Raw genomic sequence first — 16,727 nt, forward strand, 5'->3', positions numbered from 1 at the left:
AGAGAGACCTTAGAATCTCGCTCGTCGACGTTTACCTGGAGACGGCACTCGGGACATAATTACGTCGCTAATCGCGTAAATGAATTCTTTCCCGCGTGCCGGATTTCGAGAGCTACCCGTGTGAAATCTCGGCGACGGAGGATTTTACGTTTGTCGGAATTTATTTCGGGGAATAAGAGGTTAAGGCACCGATTAAGATTTCGATTCCGAGAATTCGTATCCTTTGTTGTGTTCCCTGTACGAGACGAGTCTTTCTTCTTTTTTTTTTTTTCTGTATTGTTTGGATGTAATTAGACAAGTATCTTGATTATGAAAGAGAGAGAGAGAAGGAGGGGAAAATTATTCCTCGGTTTGTTGCGTCTCTTTGCAATTTTGTTTCGCATTACATTTGATCGTTGCATTGCACGCATACGTTGCGAAAAGAAGAAAAAAAGGATGATGAAAATGAGATTTTAATTGAACAGATCAGCGGAATTATGATGATTGCAAATTATCGTTCCTCATTTCTCTATCTTTCTTTTCCTTTTTTTTGTTACGCTCAAAATCAACACTTTTTTATTTCATTTTATTCTCCAACAATCACAATATATATAACCAATATCTTTCGATAACTTTGATTAAATGGACGGATTATTTTTAAAAAAATATTCTCCTTTACGAATCCCTGCTGTAATATTTCATCAATCTAGCTCGAAATATTTCCAACAATCAGAGATATATATATTTGACTGATCCGTATATACCGTTTCCACGTCTCAATACATCCCTATTTCCCCCAAATTCTCCCTCCACGTTCACAATACTTTACGCTTAAATTTCTTTCCAGATATGAATCTTCCCCTCAAACCTCCCATTCAAAGTGATATTAAATATACAACACATACCTGCGGATTCATTTTTCGCGCGCGCATATACACACACACACACATACATATATTCCCTTGCTTTAAACACCCATTTCCCACAAATGTTGGACGAGCACGCATTACCGATTTCGAGTGGGGGGGATCCGTTCGTGGAAAGGGATGGAAGGAGGAGGGTGTAAGGATTTGTCGAGGAGGAGAAGGATAAGGGCGGAGAAGAAAAAGGGATTCGAAGGGTGGCGTTATAACGAATTCTTTTCGAATTCCATTATCGTCGCACGCTCCAATTATTCTCGTCGCTTCCGAGCAATGATTTATCTCTCCCCTATTGTTACTACGCCCTTCTTCCTTTTGGGATAGGAAAGCGGGCAGACTGGTGGTCGTGTTTCGAATCAATTAACTTGGTGACGTCGGTCAATGCTTGCGGCGTGATCATCTCCCCTCCCCTAAGAAGGAGCTTATTGACTTATTAAGGGCTGGCCTTCTCGCAGGAATTCGATTGTCTATGAACGTAATACAAGAGGAGAAGGGTTGGTCGAAAAAAAAAAGGAAAATTTTTCGAAAAGATTACGATAAATAAAAAAAGAATCGTATCGTTTTAACGAGAAATTTTCTACGTGGAGGAAGGGGAGGGGATGGAAATTTAATAATAATAAAATAATCACATTAAAAGATTGGAAGAGTAGAGTTTGCGGAATAAATCAAATATCCGTGAATTTATTTTATATTATAGAATTTTTTATCGAGCATTACACTCGTTTAATATAAATACCTTTTAATTTGATTAATTCGTATTCGGATAGCGAATCGATAATTCACTTATCGGGAATCGGCGAAAAAGGAATTATTGTAACTTGAAACTTTTATGCGAATAATACTTGTCTTTTTTTTTTTTTTTTCAGTAATTGTGCGTTCACGGATGTTTACCTTTTAGGTAAAGAAAGAGGAGGAGGAGATTAATTTGTTATTGCCGTAACGGAACACACAAATACTTTCCATATTTATTCGATGTCTCGTCCCATAAAAATTCCCTTACACGGCCTACTACTCCAAATAAGTTTCTATACACCTGTATACAATTATACAACCATCTTTTTCTTTTTTCTCTCTCGTTCCTTCCTCGCGACTTTCTCTCCGTCGATAAAAAAAAAGAGCGCCTTTTTTGAAAGCGCCGACATTATCGATCGGTCACAGCATTTATCGGCGAAAATCGGCCGGGATATTCTCCCCGAATAAAAGCGAGGAGAAACGAATTCGCGAAATACGATCCGGCCGAACGAACGTGGTGCTTTTCGCTTATCGCGCGGCCAACAAAACGGTTTCATACGGGAAGGAAATATTATTGCCGTGCATTATCGATAATTACTGTCGGGGCTCACTTACGGAATGGCCTTTAAAACGAAACTGACATTTATTAAACGGAATCGCGGGCCCCGCCGCAGCGCGGTTGCGCGCCCGATCGATTACAATCGTAATGAACGGGATACAAACGGGCTGCGGAACGTAGCGAAAGATCGGAATGGCCTCGTGTACAACAACGCAGTTCAGTTTATACGGATATTTGTGGACTCGTCGGCTCGTCCGTTGCTACCATCCCCGCTTCTAATTCGACTAACGGTTTAAATTATTGCAGGACGGCCGACATTTCGCGGTCGGTAACTCCACGTTGCTCCACGATCGTTCCTCGACTTTTTCAATCGCGAACACGTCGTTTTTCGATTGATCGATTGATTGATTGATTGATTGATACGTTGCCAATGAAGTTTTATAAAATTCCAAGTATTTAAAAAGGAGGAAGGAACGATTATCGAACGGTTTTAAAATTCTCGGCTCGAGTTTTCACACCGGCAAAATTCGTAGAATTCGTAGAATTTTAATGCAATATAAAGGGTAGGTATATAACGTGAATATTTAAGATTCTATAAATTCGTGTTCCTTCGAATCCTGTTCAAACAATCGAATATTATCGCATCTCTCAAAGAGACGTGTTTTGTAAAATATTCGAAATACCGTGTTATTGCAAACGTCGTAACGAGATTTGTTACATCGTACATGAAATGTAAGAATCGTTTTTTCTCGCCCATCTCGTGAAGAAATATACATATATTAAAATCAAGTGTGATGAATTTACAATTTCAATCTACGTGGCGAATAACCACGCCTCATTTGTGCTTCTAATATTTTTCTTCCATTTATCGAGGGATATCGGGTGCGCGTTAATAACGTTCACGATCGTATGGAAACGTCAAGAGATAATAATTGGCATCAGGAATGGGCGAACTAAAGGGGAAACACTGCGCGCTTTCCGAAATGGATCGGCCAATTACTCGTCAGTTCTTGTCCATCTCCCTTTTTTCTCTCTCTCTCTCTCTTCGTGTTTTCCTTTCATTTCCATTTCGAAAGCTCTCTCTCTCTCTCTCTCGTTCTCTCTCTCTAGCTATGAGAGCAGAGTTGGCTCGCTCTTTTAACACGTTCGGTTCGAACGTGTGTGCTGGTAATTGGAAATTTCGCGCATATCTCCCTCTCGCTCGGCCCTCTCCCTCCTCGGCCCGGTTCGCATGTTCGCCACCGCGGATTTAATCCGCGAAACGTGTGTACAAATCGCAGGGAAGAAAAAACCGGAAACGCCAGTTGACCGAATGAACGAGCACCGCTCGAAACAGTTTTACAGGAGCAATTTGTCCGGGACTTCTATAGGGAAAACTATATTTAAAAGTCATTAGCGTGCAGGGCTCTCTCTGTAGCAGGAGGAGGACCACCCCCACCGCCGTCCTCTCTGTGTCTGTGTTCCATTAAAAATATTGCACCAGTTTGCCAAGTCCTCCGGTGAGAACATACACATGAACGCGTTTCGTGTTATTGTTCTCAAACACGAAATTAGTTTACGTCGAAATCTCCCGTGAATTGAGCTGTCTCTCTCTTTTTTTTTATTTTCTTTCTTTTTTTTTTTGGAATACACTGCGAAGTTCGTCGCTCGAATGTGATATTCGATATAACGACGCCGCGAACGTATTGAAAAATTCGTGTTCGTTCCTTATCAATCTTTCGATATTTCTTGTTCTTCTATTGCATTTTGTGTATACACGCGTTATATATATTTAAAAACTGCGCAATATCTACGATGTTATTTTAAATTTTAATCGAACGAATTTTTTTAAATTTATCGCATAATTTATTTATATATATATATATATATTCCGTGTTGGGCGATATATTTAAATTAAACTGAGAGAGATATATATTTTAATAAATTTATCGTGATGCGAGAATGGATAATTTTGCGGGAATGTTGAGGGAGGGGGGAGGGGGCTAGCCTTGGCCGGCCTTACTACATATCGCCGTTGTAATTGCCGTTTCCTGAAACGAATATGAAATATTCATTTTCTTATATCTTGTTGGAAGTTATCGAGTAATCATAATTGCTTGATAATTTCTGTTATCGGCATTGAATAGTTAAATACACACCGACAATTAAACGAATGCACTCCGACGATATTGCCAGTAGATATTATTGCAATTATCTACAAGGCTTAGAGACTTTGTCGATTGCGTAATATATTTTTCAAGAAAATATTAAAAGTAAGTCGGAAATTTTCATTTTAAAAAAGGATTAATCTCCTTTTCAAATATTATCCCGAAATATTATCGGGGCTCTTTTTATCAAATTAATAATAATACAAATTGATAAAACGAGCTCTGACGAGTTTCTCTTTCTTTTTTCTTTTTTGTTTCAACAAGTTTTATTTTATTTTTAAAAATTACGATTCGTAACGCGTTTTATCTCGTAACAGATTACATAGCTTTTAGCTTGTAAATATCGCGTAAAAAGAAAAAAAAAAGAAAAAAAGAAAGAAAGAAAGAAAGAAGATGTAATAAAAAGGAAATTCTCTTTCCTTTAATGTAGATATTCGATGCAGTTATATTTTAGTGGCATAAAAACGAATCTTAAGTCAATGTTTTGCCCCTTGAGGTATTTTCCAAGAAAATTTTTCCTTCTCTCGCGTTCAGGTAAACCTTACCACCATTCAGGCAAAGTAGTCGATTACTTTTATTATGTGCGGTCGTTCGTGCGGTACGGATGATTACAATGACCCATCGACCATCATTTACGACCGGCGAATACAATTCTTTACTTTAAAATTTACAAAGAGGATTTTCTTTTCAGGTAGCCAACAGTAAAAATTCCGTCCAATGTAACATGTTTGAGCGAGGCGGCTACAACTCGGATCGAAAATTTAAAGATAATTTCGAAGATTCTCGAAGAAATGACTTTGACTTTGAGCAAACAACTGTTGGAAGTCGTTTCTTTATTTCACATGTTTCTACGATCTTTCTGAATTCTATTTTTTTTGATAAATATAAAAAAAAGAAAAAAAAAATTAATTCAATGACGAATTACATTTCTAATTTGTTTTTATGTCGAATAATTGTGCTTGTACTTTTTTTCGATCGTATCGTAAATTTATTCGAATCGTATTTAAGAAATATTTTAGAAAATATTTAATCTTTCATTCATTCTATAGGTGGTATCTTGTACTCGTATCTCTTTCTCGTACGATATGATTGAAATTTTTATGCTAATTCCATTTATATTTTATTGGTAAACACGCAAAAATTAGCATTTACAAAATCTGTTTCCCTTCTAAGCATTAATTTCAAATATTTACGATTAATTTATCGAATTTACAAAAGGATTACCGAAGGATGTTTTTAATGAGTATAGACAACTTAATTAGTTACCAAGTTACTAAGTAAGATATCTAAATTTAAACGTCAATTAAGCAATTCGACGAATATTTCTCTACGACTCGACCCAAGCCAACTTTCGTCGTATCTTCGTCGAATTTCAAGCTATATATTTACACATTCCATCCTACTAAAATTCAACTTTCCTAACAAGTTAATCTTCGTCTGATATTCAAGTTACAAGATTCTTGCTCGACTAATTTCCATTCTCGTTTGCCGCCATAAAAACGAAAAAAAGAAAAAAAAAAAAAAATACAAAATATCGAGAGAGAGAGAGAAAAGACGAAAAAGAAGAAGACGGAGAAACAAAGGGTCAGAGAGGAATCAAGGCCGGTACGGTTTAGATTTCGGAGGGCGGGGACGACGATCATTAATAATATCCGTGGCTCGCGTCTCCATTTTACGCCGCTGACAATGGACAACTGTGTAACAATAATGTTCCGGGCTCCCCGTGTATGACCACGAGGGACGTCGGCGTGCGGTGGCGGCGCGGGCGGCCGCATCGTTCCGTTCCAGAGAGGCCAGGCGCGACAGAGACGCGACGAATCTATCGAAACGAGCGCGACAGAGGAGAGGCGATGAATTGGCGAGAGAGAAAGCTGCTCGAATCGGCGGCAGGGGAGGGGAGGGTGACAGAGAGGGACGGAAGAAAGGGGTGGGGGGACGGGGTGGCTGGCATGGACCATCTAGCCGCGCCGCAGTCAAGTAATGAAATTTGACTGGAAATTAACCACCGTGGTGTACGCGCACACGTCGCTCCCGGTCTCTCGGAAGTGGCGCGCGTACATACGTATCCGGTCGCGCGTGTGTTTGTGCGCGCCGGCTTCCCCCACCCTTCGATCGCGACGCGAGCCCGCGACGCGCATGCGCGCGCCGCCAAACAACGCCGAACCGCGCCACGGTCCGCACGTACAAGATATTACGAGAGTCGCGGCCCATCATCGGGGGAAAATAATGGCCAACCGTTTCGTGATAACGATGAGTTAGCGTTACACCTCGCTCGTGTATACGTATATCATCACGCTGCCTCCCCTCCCCCGCGCTTCTCCTGCCGGTCATTGTCTCTCCCTCTCTCTCTCTCTCTTTCTCTTTCTCTTTCGTTTCCGCGTTACGTTACGCCGCCTCTTTCGGGCTCATTGGCGTTTCTGCACACCCCGGCTGTTTTGTTTCCACCGTTCGGCGTAAATGATCGGTGTGTGCGCCGCCCCTCCACGGTTCTTACGCCGCGTCACGATGCGGTGAAATTAATTTGTATTACGTGTCGGGATACGTTAAACGGATATTCTGAATCTATTTCTTGTACGTTCTTGTGTATTTAGCGGTCGGACCGATTGAATCGTAGAAACGTGTCTGTCTCGAGTCGACAATACTTAATTTTTATTACGGTATTACGGTTTTCTTGCCGGTAGAAAGGTAATGAGTTCTTTTTTCTTTTTCTTTCTTTCTTTTAAGAATTACTTACAGATTGGATTTAAGTTTGCTTAATAAGTAATTTAAGAGAACGTTAACTTTTTAACACATGCCTTCAAGTGAATTAGTGTGAAGAAAGTGAAACGGTATTTCTTTTAAGAAAAAAGAAAAAATTATATATATTTCGTCGATATTGATATTCGAGCGAAACGAATCAAGATGTGGAACAAAACGACAGTTAATACGTGTAACATTTCTATTGTAAGAACTAAATAATAAGAACGATCAATTTTCCGTGCTAATCGTTCTTGGCCATTAACGAAACACGTGTACGAAAATAAAATAAATTCTCAGGAAAGAGAGAAAGAGAAACTTTCTCTCCATTAACGAACAAAGAAAAAAAGAAGAAAGAGCAAAACGTGAAACCACGTTGTTACCTTAATTCATTCGTGGGAAGGAGGGGAAAAAAAAGAAGGATTAATCGAATCGCATGGAAGTTATAACGAAAGCGAGCGAGCGAGCAGTGCAAAAATGACGTGCACACGTTGAAGCTACGTAATTATCGTTATTTACCGCGGATTGCGTGGCCCGGCACGCCACCGCTAATCCGGCAGCAACAGTTGTTGAAACGACAGTAATAGTGGCGCGCGATCGATAGGCGGTTTATCGTGCAGTTTGAGCGGCGCCGTGCATTATTGAAATACGAGCCGGCCAAAAGATTTCACGCGTAGGCGTGAACGCAAAACCTCGCCCCGATGTCGTTCGCTTCGACAATCGTCGAATACATCACACGGGGAAAGATCTATGTAACCCGTGGCGAAAAATCGAAATCAAAGAGTGAAACATCTTGATCGAAGATAACCGATTTCTCCTAACCCTCTTTGTATCGTTGTATCGTCTTGTTTTCTTTTAAATGCAAAACATAGCCTTGAATTATTTAAGGGATATCAATCAAATTAATTTAATATTGTTATACTACATAGCCTGCAACGATGTAATTATTATCCAATTAACAAAATTCTCTTTTACAAATATTAAGTATTTAAATAAATACACAACGAAATCTACACGATAGAAATATTCGATTCTGGAATGGAGGGAAGAAAATGTCGAAAGAAATTGTCGATCGTTTATTAAAAATGGCCAGCTAGTTCACACTTGCGTGTAACCGAGGGAAGTCGTTTTCGATGGATCGAAAATCCAGCAGCTTCTTTTAAATGCAAAACATAGCCTTGAATTATTTAAGGGATATCAATCAAATTAATTTAATATTGTTATACTACATAGCCTGCAACGATGTAATTATTATCCAATTGACAAAATTCTCTTTTACAAATATCAAGTCTAAATAAATACACAACGAAATCTACACGATAGAAATATTCGATTCTGGAGTGGAGGGAAGAAAATGTCGAAAGAAATTGTCGATCGTTTATTAAAAATGGCCAGCTAGTTCACACTTGCGTGTAACCGAGGGAAGTCGTTTTCGATGGATCGAAAATCCAGCAGCCTCCTATCTCGGTCGAAAACTTTACAACTCACTCTCGACTTACCGGACGCAAGTCTGGCGGCTAATCCGATCGGAGACACGGCGAATTATCTGCGAGACGAAGCGAGTCGATCGAGCGGGGCCGAGATTGCCGCGATATCTGGATTCGATTCGCGGTAATAAGACGTCTCCGGGCAAAAATCCGTCAACCGTGGTGGAAGCAACCAGTCGTTGGCCAGTCGTCGCGACCGATCGATCCGCTCGATATCCAACGTTCTTCGATAACTAGTCTTATCGTTCGACTGTATTTGTGTGTATATATATATGTATAAAATTCGAAGATTCGTAATTGGAAAGGAATCGTCCAAGTATATATTCGACTGCTGGTTCTTCCGGTGTATTAAAATCGAGAGAGAAGAATCGCGAAAATGACGAAGAAATTGTTGGCCAAAGTGCAATATTAGCGAGAGCGCTCTTGTAAGAATAGATCGGGCGAGCGCATAAATATTCAATTATGCGTATGTATATATATAGTTCAAGCATGTGCAAAGATAAATTGAAAAAGAGGGAAGAAGAATAATAAATTTTAATGCGAGCCTCCCTCTCGTCGAGTGGATCACCGTTGTTTGAAAACTTTTCAAACAACGATTAATTCCTTATTTGGAATACATATGGACTCTACTCTACTCTAGAAATATCTTTAATCCGAAAAATCTATCCTTCTAAGAATTTAATTTACTTGAAAAAACACGGGAGAATTGTCAATTCGTTGGCAATCTCAACATTTCGCCACGCACCGCTTACAGATTTCGTCCGTTGTTTCGACGGCGCACGATCGGACACGTCGGCCGGTCGATACGCGGCGACGATAATTTCGATACGCGAGGGATCGAGGAGAGCGCGCGGTTAAATGGGAAAGGTAAATAAAACGGTCGAACGCGGAACGGAACGATAACTCAGCCCCGGGTGTAGCGGTGAGTTACACGGTATAATAATGAAATGGCGAGAGAGAGAGAAAGAGAAAGAGAGAGAGAGGGGGGGTAGTGAGATGGACAGACGCGCGGCGCTTTGAAATTAATAATAATGTTATCGGGAGGGGTAACAAAAAGCTTTTTAATCCCGATATAATGACGCGCGTATTAACGCGCGCCGTTTTCGACCTTTTATCGCGACAAAAACGCGCTCCGATCGCCGCGCTTTTAATCAGGATTATTGCTCTATTTCCGCGGCGCCGTCCTTCGCGGAGGGAGGAGGAGGAGGAGGTGGAGTCCACGGTTCGAATGAATAATCGAATTGGGTTAATCCATATTTACCGGGATCAAAAACTGGGGGATTATCGGAAAGTAATTTTCATCGACCGAATCCTCCTCTCCGTTGACAAAGGTATACCGTTTTTCTCGATCGGCCGCCATCGTTTTAAGGATCGGTGTTCCTCTCCTTGGGGAGCATCGATCGAGTGGAAAAAAGATGCTCCGATCGGTTGCCTATTAGTCGAAACTTTGTATCGTCGTTTCTTTCTCGTTTTATATTCTTCGTTCGTTTATTTATTATTTATTTTTTTTTTCTTTTCAAATCATCGTTTCATTCCTTGGACAAGAAATTGCAGGGGAACGTTATAAAGATTGCAATGATGCAACATATATATATATATATATATATATATATATATCGATGTATATGTAAGCTGCTTTTTGCGCAGTGAGATTGTTCTTAATCGACAGAGTCGATCGAAGAAATTTGAGGTTATGTTTATTCGAGGTTATGAACGACAAGGAAGGAAGATACACGTAATACCACGCATAGGTAAATGGTGTTTAATATTTCAAATGTGCGGTTTGTTCGATGTTGTTCGATTCTCGGTCGCGAAATTGCTGTATTAGTAATAAAGGATTATTAAGCTGTAATCATCAGGATAACCTTGTTAGATATGCCTGAAAAATAAGAGGAAAGAAAGAATCTCGTATTGGTTCCGAGAATCGATACGATAAAATTAGAATTTCCAGCGATGCGAGTTACAAAAAAAAGAAAAAGCAACATCCGCTACGAGAGGAGGAGAAGAACAAGCCTGGACTTCTTAGTCGAAAAAGTATCTGATCGAAGCTAGCTCACTTGCTTGACCGATCGAATCACCCGGAAACCGAAATTATCCGCATTATAATCTCTTCATCGAGCGACGCGTTTCCCTCTAAACGCGGGAAAATGAAATGATAAAAGTAGATCGTTGGAGGGAAAAGAGGAACTCGGGCGCGATTTCTAAGCGGACCGGTTGGAAGGAAGGGGAGAAGAAGGAATGTAAAAAAAAGGAAAAGAAAAGAGAAAAAGAGGGGAAAAGAAAAGAATTCGCAGACGCGTTTTACCCCTGCCCCGAAGGAAACGATTCGAGATTTTTATTGGCCTGGTCGAAGTTCGTCGGCGAGTTTTAGCCAAGTTTTACGCCGTAGTTCTCCGCTCGGCTTGCGATCGCTCCAACGACTTGGTGGAAAACGAATGGACGAACGGCGAGGAGTTTCCGGCGCGCGAAACGAGGCGTAAATGTAAACGAGCAATCGACTCGTTTCACCCGGTTACCGACGAATAATTCGCGAGCGAGGGCTATCTGGCGCGGAGCAACCGTTTCCTCCGCGCGTAACACGATACACCGTGGATACAAGAAGCCTTCTTGCTGTGCATATTTATTCGTTACAAGTTTGGGATTGGCCGCGAGCGTGTAATTGCCAGGAAGGCGAAATTTTTCTCGCTTTATTTTATTTAAGAGAATTCGTGAGGGAAGAAAAAAAAAGGAGGAGGAGGAATCGAGATCAACGAACGTTTAAAGAAATTTACCATACGTATATTACGTTTTGTTTGCATCGAAAGGAGATGGGGATGAAGAATTTGGAGAAGAAATATACATTTTGGAATAGCGTGGAGAATTTTAGTGTAAAGAAAATCGTTAGATTAAAAAAAAGAAAGGGTTTTGATACGACGGAAGAATACGAAGAACCGCGCAAAGGATGATTGAAGAGTTTTAAAGTGAGAAAGTGAGACACGTGTGAACTCGATCACGCGGATTAGTTTATTCGGATTACCGATTCGAATTGCTCGATGCAGATTACCAGACGCAGATGCGATATCGGTATTATATCTGTTCTAAATTTCAACGATTTCATAGATACGCTATACCAGAGATATATAGATCTCTGTTTAATATTTTTCAAAGTGTTGCGTATCACGCGTGTGTATCTTTGGATTAAAGATCTTTTTTTTACTTCTTGTTGCCTCGCGCGTGAAATAAAAATACTTGATGGAATTTATAGTAATAAAAATATGATAAAATTTCAGCGAAAATGTGTTTGAGAGCGGTAGAAAAATTTTGTCCTCGCTTCGTGATTAACTCTCTATTAGGGTGCGAGGTTAAATCATTAAAAAAGCATTAACTACGTAGTCGAGAGAACATTTAATCATATATTGCAGTTTTCAAGCATTACACTGCCATTACTTTAATACTAATTGCATCGTTTATTACGATGTCATTTGGAAATTGTTTAAAACTATAGTTAGTTCGTTATTGTGGATAAAATTTTAATTGATTTCGAAAAATTTTAAATTACTCGATAAAAAGTTTTGAAGGAAAGGATTGATACAAGCGTCGTCCTATAACGGAATAATCTTGCGACAAACGATATTATTTCGCTAATACGGATTTATTATATACGGTTTTTAACGCGTGGCATTCTTTTTGGCAAACACTTTCGAATATTCCAAGAAAATTCCACGTATTCGATCACATTGTTAACAAACTTCTGTATACATATCTGCTACTCCAAATTGAATGGCAGTAATTGTAACGCGCACAACTACAACCGGCCTCTCAAAAGGCCGTCGTAACCCAACCAACGCAACTTGGAGATTGGCTAAAAGTACATCGAGGTGTAACCACTTCATTCCGCTACCCTACAATTCTTGAAACTCAACCACACCACATCACCACATTCTAATCGCAAACAACACGCAAAACGGGGTCACGTTGAGAAAACGTTCTTCCATCCACCCTCTTTCATTGTGCACAAAAGTGTGCAGGCAACGACGAGCGTGTTCCAAGATGGCGGCGTTTTTTCTTTTTTCCCCTTCTTTTTCTTTTTTCTCTCTCTCTCCTCTCTTTTTCGACTTTCAGCCACCGCGTCTCTCCACACCGCGAATCGACGTTTCCACCCTTCTTTTTTACGATCCCGTCACCCGTGCACACAGGTGTACACCACCGTACCCAATACTCTTTCTCTCCCGCCGATGTCGGAAAAAGAGAGGAAAAGCGGGATGAAAAGGGAGGAGGAGGAGGAGGTGGGTAGGGGAGGTGGCGGTGGATGGTTAAAGGGTACGACCAGAAAACCGACGAAGATGGGGGAAGAGGCGAAAAAGAGGAGGAGGCGGCGGCGGCGGGCGGTGAGAGGAGGCGAGGGTGGAAGGGAGAAAGAAAAGGTGGAAAAAAGCGAGGCGGAAGTAGGAAGGTATGGCTGCGGTTGCGACGGGATGGGACGGGGTGGTGGGGAGGCGGCAAGTGAGAGTTTGGAGGGGTGGAGGCAGGGGTAGAGGAAGTACAGGCTGTTTTATTATGCAAAAGCTTTCTCGGCAGTTGGGTCGTTCTGGCTCCGCGCCGTTGCACCAGCATCGAGTCGGAGGCGGCGGCGGTGGTGGCGGCGGCGGCGGGATACAGCTAGGTGAAGGAGGGTTGGAAAAAGCCTCCGCCCCCGAATCGCGTAAATACCGGCAGCCATTTTGCGATAAACTTTTTTTCGGCTGGTCCGCGCCGCCGCCGCCGCCGCTGCCGCCACGGCAAACCACGCGCGCGCGTACGTGCACGCACACGGTGGAAAAGTTTGGACACGGTCTCGAAAAAAGGGGAGTCGCGATATTCTACGCCTGCGGAACCCGCGGACGGGAGTTTTCGTTGAGCACGGCGGAACAGACGGAGGGTGGGCGTGGAAATGGAGAGAAAAAGAGAGGATAAGGAGAGGGTGAACAATTAATCTTTCGCCGAGGGTTCTCCCAGTGGCGCTCAATCGTGCGTGCACCTTTCCGCTTGTATATCGTGTTTTTTAATAAACCGCGCTGGGTAATTATCGATACGACGGCGGCTCGCCTCGATTCTTTCTTGTTTCTCCTTCTACGCTCCTCCCGCGTGTGTATATACGTTTCTTCTTCTTCTTTTTTTTTCTTCTTCCCCACCCCTCCTTCCCCTTCCTCGAGTTTATTTCCTTTTCACGAGCGCTACTACTCGCGCCACTCATCCTCTTACGCGCGACCGTTGTTCCCTCTGTTCCTTGGACGGAAATGAATATTAACGAGCCACTTTCGCAGCGATCGCGTAATGGTAAGATCTGATCTTCGGGAAGGGGCGCATTTGTTAAGCTAATTTAATTTAAGGGAAATATTTCGTTGTAGTAAGTTTACGGATAAATCGCGTGGATGAATTATGGGGCACGGAACAATTAGGAAATCACGTTCCTAAACGCGTTCCGTGCGCGAGAACGAAATTAGATAACCGGGTAAAGGAAATTATCGTTTTATTATCGTGATTGAAAATATCGGTCGAGGGATGAACAATCGTTAAAATTGCGTCCGTGTCAAATTAAAATCTACGATCTCTCGAGTAAAGCGTCAGGGTAAAAACACGGGTGAGAGAGAATATCATTTTAGAAGGATACACCGTATACATATATATACTTATACACCACATGTTTCTTTATCGTCACCGTGTAACGCATACCGTTTCTGCTTTTATAGTTCCAGACTGTTCCTTCGTTGCTCCCCGAACGGCCCTTACACGAAGTACAAAAAGTATGGTACCGCGACCGGTGAACAGCACCTTACTAACGTCAACGTTGCCTCCGTTCCGTGAATCGGCCGTTCCCGGCTAACGTCCTTGGGCTTCTAATATTTACACGCTCGCAGCGCGAGCCACCGCCACGATATTCCCAACGTTGACGATAAAGCCAACGGCGTAAAGAACTGAATTGAATTTTGCGCGCAAACAGGATCAGTCGCCTTAGAGTGTAAATAATGGCGGGGCAGAGCGTTGTGACGCGAGCTTTCCCCGAGATACTGCCCCTTTTCATGGAACCAGTAATTCGACGTTATCTGCGGATGTCCCTTTATGAGCGACGTCGCGCGTTGCGGTTTAACTTCCATTCATGTAATTCGATCGTTTCGAGAAGCCCGAGTGTATATAATATAGCCTGTGCATCGACGTGGATAAAAATAAAAAAAAGAAAAAAGAAAAAAAAGAAGGAAAAAGGAAGAGAGAAGAAAGGGAAAAAAAGAAAGAAAGAAAGAGAGAAGTACAAGAAGCGTTTGGAGAAGGCTTTGACGACACGGAGTAAAAAAGGGCGTAAAAACTTACGAGCACGATAGTTGTTTTTCACCTATACGACTGAGGCAAAAGAAAAAGAAAAAAAAAGGATACGGTGTAAGAGGTCGGAATAAAAGACGCGTGAAAGAAACAAGACACGCAAGTGCTGCAAATCGAGAGAAAGAAACGTAGTGTAAAAAAAAAAATGTTGCGGTGCTGCTCGCCGCCGGTTAGCCCCTGGGCTTGAAAGTCTATTGTCCTCGGTTCATTACACATTTTCAGAAGTGTCCTGGCGAAGGACGGTGGGTGGAGGAGGGACCAGTCGCTGACCAGATGCATGACAACGAAACTGAAATATCAGATTTCGCGCTAACGTTGCGTCTTTTTACTTACCGTAGTGCGTTTTTCGCGAGTAAGGGCCACCAAAGGCCCTTATGGTGGAAAAAAGAACAGCGGGGCGAAAAAAAAAAAAGGGGGAAAACATTTTACAAAACGTTGTTCTCCGTTACCAGGAAAGCAGGCAGAGGGGGAGAGATTGGGATTTTCAGCTCCGATAATAGTCACTTTTGGGGTAACCGAGCGAATCCATTGAATCACCGATCGCCAAGTAAGTGGAACGGTTATTTCGTATTTTGAATGGCCCGTGATTAGAATAGTTAGCGAGCGGGGAATAACCGACCGGTACCGGAACCGATTCGATACCGAGCGCGTCCATGATGTATATACGTACGTAGAACGAAAAAGCGGGATCGATCGGTTACGAGTCTAAATACAAATTCTTTCTGCCACCACGATTTCACGGTTGGAATTAACCACGGACGATACGTTTAACAAACATCGCGGATCGGTAAGCATCGTATAGAAGAAGGCAACACGGTGTTGGGCGAAGATGAGAGAAGAGGATGGGTGGCGTCCAGTGAGCCCCTAATTTCCATCGTACCCGATTCATTACCGACTACGCGGGGGAGGAGGGTGACGAGGTGGAGAAAGAGAACCGAGCAGGAGGAGGAGGAGGAGGAGGAGGTGGTGGCGGCGGCGGTGGTGGGACGAGAGACGGTAGGAGCGAGAAGAGAATGAGAGGGGGGGTAGGACGGTGGCGGCGCATTATTACGAGGCCGAATTACCTAATTTCGCTGGTCGTTACGTTGTTTCGACGAGCCGGAGCCCCCCGGGTCTGGAGAGGGGCGTAGAGCCCTCACGGTGGCGGGTCCTTCTGGCACCGAGGTTCGCGTTAAACCACCCCATTTGAGCGTTTTCCACCCGGACGACCTTACCATCGGGGTGGCCCGACTATAAGTCCCCCTTGCATCTCCTGCTTGCAGTCCGCGCGGATCCGTCGGCCAATCCCGACACACCTCGCCCCGACTTATCCAATAGCCGCTGCTTGTTCTTAAGCAAAGAACCCCTCTTTCTACACGCCGCTAGCCAGCTTTTAAAAACAGCCAATGAGACGGCGGCTCGGACCAATCAGCGCCGCGCGCCAAGGCCCGCGCGCTTCGTACCTTCCGTACGTCGCAATTGACGTCCGCTCGTTGAATCCACGCGGAGTAGTCGGAGCACTGTGAAAAGGTGGTGGTAGGCCGCTCTGCGGCGGTCGAGTAGGGGGCAAAACTATTGGCCACCCACGCCTGCCTTGCTCGCTCGCTCGCTCGTTCGCTCTCTCTCTCGCGCTCTCTTATCCTGTCTCTGGTACCTCGAGGGAGAGAAAAACAGGGTTTAAGGGAGACAGAGATGGATAGAGGGGAAGAGGGGGAGAAGGAAAGGGAGCGAGCGCGGAGAGGGGCCCCACTCGTCAGGCTCTCTTCGCTGAGCTTTTTTCGCTCGACAGGGGCGGATGGACAAACGGAGAGTCCTTCCAGACTTCTGTCCTCCCTAGGGGTGCGCTATTACGGCA

The 16,727-nt window shown here is 43.0% G+C and overlaps 1 long non-coding RNA gene across 4 annotated transcripts in view; it reads left to right on the plus strand.

Moving 5' to 3' along the window:
• The window catches only part of LOC100578777, an 86,564-nt gene that overhangs the window by 53,822 nt on the left and 16,015 nt on the right, over positions 1–16,727 (plus strand). Inside the window, exon 3 of one of the 4 annotated variants that reach the window (XR_003304812.1) lies at positions 14,269–15,440. The exons of the other annotated variants lie outside the window; for them this stretch is intronic. This is a non-coding gene — a long non-coding RNA (uncharacterized LOC100578777). The remainder of the gene's footprint in view (positions 1–14,268; positions 15,441–16,727) is intronic. 4 annotated transcript variants of the gene reach the window in all.

Source organism: Apis mellifera, linkage group LG6 (genome assembly GCF_003254395.2).
Source record: "Apis mellifera strain DH4 linkage group LG6, Amel_HAv3.1, whole genome shotgun sequence".
Lineage (NCBI taxonomy): Eukaryota > Metazoa > Arthropoda > Insecta > Hymenoptera > Apidae > Apis > Apis mellifera.